The sequence below is a fragment of the Canis lupus genome, chromosome 34 (assembly GCF_011100685.1).
Source record: "Canis lupus familiaris isolate Mischka breed German Shepherd chromosome 34, alternate assembly UU_Cfam_GSD_1.0, whole genome shotgun sequence".
NCBI lineage: Eukaryota > Metazoa > Chordata > Mammalia > Carnivora > Canidae > Canis > Canis lupus.
Genome location: NC_049255.1, coordinates 9,796,976 through 9,802,441, shown reverse-complemented (window position 1 = coordinate 9,802,441; position 5,466 = coordinate 9,796,976). Strand labels below are relative to the sequence as shown.

The window sequence follows — 5,466 nt, the reverse complement described above, 5'->3', positions numbered from 1 at the left end:
GATTTTCCCTTTCTCTAGAAAAAAATAAAAGGTTTCCACCTTGGCTTTTCCACAACCAGTGGAGGCCCCCAAAGTCCCATTCCCCATAAGGAAACTCGCTAGCAGGTGAGTGTGTTATGGCCCCTCCACATAGACAGAGAGGTGGCATGCCTTCAAGATGCTCCCCCAGATGGTCATGGCAGCACAGGCCTACTCGCCCTCTACACTCAGAAATTGTTGAAGTCAAAGAACATGTATTTTCATCTTTCAGGGCCGATTCTTGGCAAAATACGAAGCTTTCCGTAGATACTGTTGAATGAATTAACCAATATATGATTCCCTCATTTTCTCTGCTTAAGCCTTGAAATTACATGAGATGAAAAGGTAATTATCACAGGTTGTGGTGCCCACTCATTCAGTGCTTCCTCCGTAACATCGCCGCGGACATCCTCCAGCGTTTGACTCTTCTCTCCAGGATTTTCTCAGGAATTCCCCAGAGGAACCAAGAGTTCCTCAGAGAAATAAACGTTTCTTTTTTCCTTTCAGCTAAGCACTTTTCTCCGCTGCAAGAAGCATTGTATGTTGATCCCGTCTCTAATACGTTAAGATGTAATGGTGTCTGAGTCCCTCTGGAATGGAACTTTAGCTCCAGAGGTTTTGAAGGGAATAAGAGGCAACTGATCTTGGGCCAAGTATTTATCCTTTATGAAATGAGGTGAAATGAGGCAAACAATTATGGAATTAGCTAGGAAGGGGATTCAGATTTATAATAAAATTACTCAAGTTGCAGATAATATTAATTGTGAATAATTAAGCTCAGGATTTGCCATTTCCTTAGTGTCGTGAATGAGTGTAGAGGAAAGCTACCCTCTAGCTCATGGAAATGATGTCACCTAATTCTCTACCATTCTGTTCCCCTTCAAGAGCTTACCATGAGCAGCATGGAATAGATTGGGCTTACGTCAGAAGCTGAAAGATTTAGACTTTATGTACAGGAAATATTTATCGAGTGAATAAATAAAACATTTTAAACCCACATAAATATCACTTCAAAACTTCTTCATTATTTCATACCAATGACTCAAATTGAAGTATTTGACATTTGTCCAAAAAATTTCAAAGCATAGTTTTTTTTTTTTAAGAATAAAATATGAAAGTGCTTACACTGATTCTGAAGATGAACTATTTCTATGTTTCTGCACTCAAGTAGGAGGAACATTAAATTATCACAATGGGGTCTTTCAGAAATGTGGATAATTAAAATAATTTTCTCTGAGCTTTTACTAAATGTTTCACAAATAAAAGCTCCCATTACACTTTTATTTTTTTTTCTCTTCACTAAAAGTCACAGGATTCCTTTCTAAACAAGAGCTTGTTGATTGACTTTGATTCCAGCTCATAACAGCCACCTCCATCTCCCACTTCAGCTTCTCCATCCATCTCTTTCTCTGGGGACAACGTTGCACAGGACAAGAAGAGAGGTGACCTTTTCTATCGCTGTACAGACCATAAGCGAGAGGTCCCATGGCCAACGCCAGGGATAGCTCATCTACTGTGGACCTGATGAAGCGCAGTCTGGACGGGCCTGCAACGCTACACCAGCACACTAATATGTTTGCTAAACTGATCAATAAGAAGATTGATAAGTCTTCTACTAGGTTAAGTTAATCTTCTTATTGATCAGCCTCGCAAACATATTGCTTTCCTTGGGCAGCCTCCCCTGCAGCTCCTCCTCCCACTTGGAGCCCTGGTTGTCTGGTGCTATCAAGAAGAGAAATAGAACAACATTTTCTACATTAAATGCTTCCATTACATCAGGATCATCTTTGCCAGCAACAAATATTTCCTAGAGTAGAGGATTTATAACTGGTCGGTGCCTGACTAATTTTTCTATGGGTTAGAATATTGATAATGATCTGGGCTCTTCCTCACTCATACGTTGCATGTAGATTTTAAAGTAATAATAGTTATAAATGGATAATAGTATAAATAGTTATAAATACTATAAATAATAGATAATAGTATAAATAGTTATAAATACTATAAATGTAGTAAGTGCAGCTCCAGTAGCAGTGCCCAGAGCAAAGATCTTTAAAAATAAGACGACAAACAATTATAAAACAAAGTGGAGGCCCAGTCTTCCTGTTTCATTCTTTTTCTTATTAAGGAAGGATTTAAAAGGAGGTCAGATGGAAGGAGCCTGGCAGGCTAGAAGGGAGCTCCAGGTGAGCACAAGGATGGCAGACAAACCCAACAAAAATACTGACTTGTGAGCTGGCTGGGGGCACCAGTCCTGCTCTAGCACCCACCCATGCATGCAGCGATCGCACAAGTCACTTTGCCTCCCATTACCTCGACAGGTCCCTCTGTAACCTTGGGCAGTTAGTGATCTGGGCCCCCAGATATTTTGAGAGTGAATGACAGCAAGCTTCTAGGAGGCTCCATGGCAAAGAAAAGTTGAGGCTGAAAGCATAAAGCATTGTGGTCAGGTGGAAGAAGGGCAGGTTCAATGCCTGGGTGCTATCAGAACCCAGATATGGTGGGTCACCTGCCAGCCCCAAGGACAAAAGGAGGAACACACAGGTGGGTGTCCAGAGTACTCCATGGAATCTCAAGGAAGTGATCGTGCTAGGGCCTTTGAGAACAAGCCTTAAAGGCTCTGGAAAACCTAGGGTGTCATATAAAGTGGGAAGAATGTGGGGTTTCAACTAGATGACCCAGATGTTATGCCACACAACCAGAAAGCAGCACCAATAGCATTCCAGCACAGGAGACTCATCACCAACCTCTGGGCAGCCCAGCCCAAAAGGGGAGACTCACCAGGCCAACTGAGTCTGATGGAGGCATGCGTGAGTTGACAGGCCACCTTGAAAGAAAAAAATATGACTTCCTGGTAAGTGGATCATATAATGGGGGATATTATTGTGTTTTAGGTATATAAGTAAGGCTATTGTCTAAATAGGAATTGGGGTCTAATTCACAGGTGAGATTCCAGAAGGCATCTGCCAGGAGCAGCACCCTGGTCCAACACAAGGAGAATAAGGCCAGTCAGTCCGGGTGCTGAGTCAAGAGCAGATGAAGGAAGTGAGTGCACCTGCCGTGGCTGAGGGCCCCTGAAAAATCCTGTACCAGGAAGCCATTGGCATCCCCATCCCCTGCTCGGCAAAGCCCTGTGCAGGACGCTGACTCAAATATTGAAGCCTGTGGGTTTAAGACCTTCACGAACATGCTTAGTCAGCAAATGGGGTACAGTTTTGGCTTTAGCTCCCCCACCCACCTTCCTCAACTCCACCACCCTGGGCTTCTCTGCCATGATGGCTCAGTGCTCTCCTTAGATCCAACACCCCCCACCCCCACCCCCACCCCAGCTGGCTTTGCCCCACATGGCCCTACTAAAATGTACCAGTCTACATACGTACGAGTCACTTAGCAATCTCTGAGCATCTTGTTCATGGGCTTCTTCAATCTTTATGTCTTTTTAACCTTTATGTCTCCAGCTTCTCACAGTACACATAGTGGTGTCCAGTGAATACCTGCTGGATATTTGAATAAAGACGAGCCAGGCCCAGCTCCAGAACCTCCCTGCTTTTCTTCAATTGCTGCATGGCCAACTTGAATTCGGCTTTCTAGATCTCCTTTTCTGAAATTGAATATCAATATCTTAATATTGATGGCTACTTTTGTACGGGCTACTGTGCCTCACGTCCACCTTTAATGCCTTATACTAGACATTGCTCAGTTAAAAAAATTATTATGAAGGATAGTTGGCATCACCCCCGCTCCTCAACTTGGTCATTAGTAAGGCCCAGTGGTGTGAAGAGTGCCACCATCTTCCACACACCACATGTGGCAAAGGAAGAGCGGGCCGTCTTGCTCCAGGCTCCTCGACCTCGGGGACAGTAGCAAACTGGGGAGAAAGCTGGGTCCCCTGCTGTGCGCCCAGTGTGAGGTACTGGGGAGAAGTAGATGTGTTCCCTGAGAGGGCAGCTTCAGGCAGCTCCTCCATGGTCAGGGTCTTAGAATATCAAGAAGAAAGTCAACATGCCTCTATCATGGGAGGTTCTAGAACAAACGGCACAGCTGGGGCTTGTGCACAGGTCCCATCTCAGGTAGGTGAGACTTTACGCTGGGGTTTATAATCAAGTGAGGAGCCGTGAATCAGAAATCCTCTCTATGCCTAGGACCCTGTAATCCGAGTTCTAAAGTGGGGACATGAAATCCAAAGCATTCGATTACACTGAGAGATGTTCCCCTAGCTCTGCCTTGTTCTCCTTTCCAAGCGATGAACACAGATTTCTTTAAGCAGGGGAAGCTTCACGTTATCAATTAGGAGGGCAGCCAAAAGCAGTGGTTTGGGGACGGAGCTGCTGGGAATTGCCATTCACAGATGGAAGGATCCGGCGGCTGCTCTAGGGCCCTCGCTGAGGATGAAGCTCTGCCAGCTTTCAAAATCCAGATAATTTCATCCCACTTCACTCAGCCTTAACATAGGCAATGATCTTCCTCTCACCCCAGGATCTGAACAAGTGTGGCTCTGAGAACAGCAGTGGCTTCTGCCACTTGTATCAGATTAAAAGAAAGGCGGACTTCAACGAGCAGGAAGACTGAAGGTGCTACTGGGGCCTGAGTGCGTTTCGGCAATGTCCCCACGACATTTGCCATCCCTGGCTCTGTGCCAGGACCTTCGGATGCCTCAACAGGGCTGAGCAGAGCGCGATCCTTGTCTGACTTTCACGAAAGACCTGCTGTGGCTTCTACTTTCAGGTGAATGTATCCAAGCAAAATGGAGCACGGTGAGTTATTTAAAACCAGTCTTGGTGATAGATCCCTGATTTCTCTGCAATTCTTTTTGAGTGACAGGTGGGTCCCCATTTCCCTTTTATTTCTGCAAGTTAACCAAGGTTTCTGCACTTTTTGCTGAAAAGAAAAAAAAATTCCTCTTCTTGGCACTCTGGGAAATCTTTCCGCACAACATTTGCAACCAAGAGCTTGAGCATTAGTCCTTTTTACTCGTCTTTTGTGGAATATCAATACTTTATTCTGAATCTGAGATATCCCTGGTGGACCAAAAGTGAAAAAAAATTAAAAAGAAATAAAGAAAAAACTCTCCCTCTACTGTCAAGAGAAAAAGAATTCTGAATCTTTCCAGGGCAAATGTTGGATGTGATCCTCTTATTTCACCTTTTGGATAAATTCCCACTTCAAGCAAAGCTATTTTCCTTTGAAACTGCTGTTATGCAGACACATACCAAAATCACTCAAAAGGAATATTTTGCATGGGAATAATGTGATGTATTTAATGTACTCTGACAGTCATCAACATGCTGGACTCCACATTCCTTTCATTTCTATGTGTTGTTCTTCCTATATATTGGCTTTGGACTCCTGTCTTTAATTAGTACCTAACCTCAGATCTGTGGTTCTCTACCAGGGCTGACTTTGCCAACCACCTCCACCATGGGGACATGCGGCAATGTCTGGAGACAT

At 44.2% G+C, this 5,466-nt stretch overlaps 1 long non-coding RNA gene across 1 annotated transcript; it reads right to left on the bottom strand.

Moving 5' to 3' along the window:
• Nucleotides 1-2,169: 2,169 nt before the first annotated feature.
• Nucleotides 2,170-5,160, bottom strand: LOC119867474. Its single transcript, XR_005383694.1, has 3 exons — nt 3,399-5,160; nt 2,800-2,845; nt 2,170-2,442 (listed from the first exon to the last, which is right to left on the bottom strand). It is a non-coding gene; the product is annotated as an uncharacterized LOC119867474 (long non-coding RNA).
• Between the last annotated feature and the right edge of the window lie 306 nt (nt 5,161-5,466).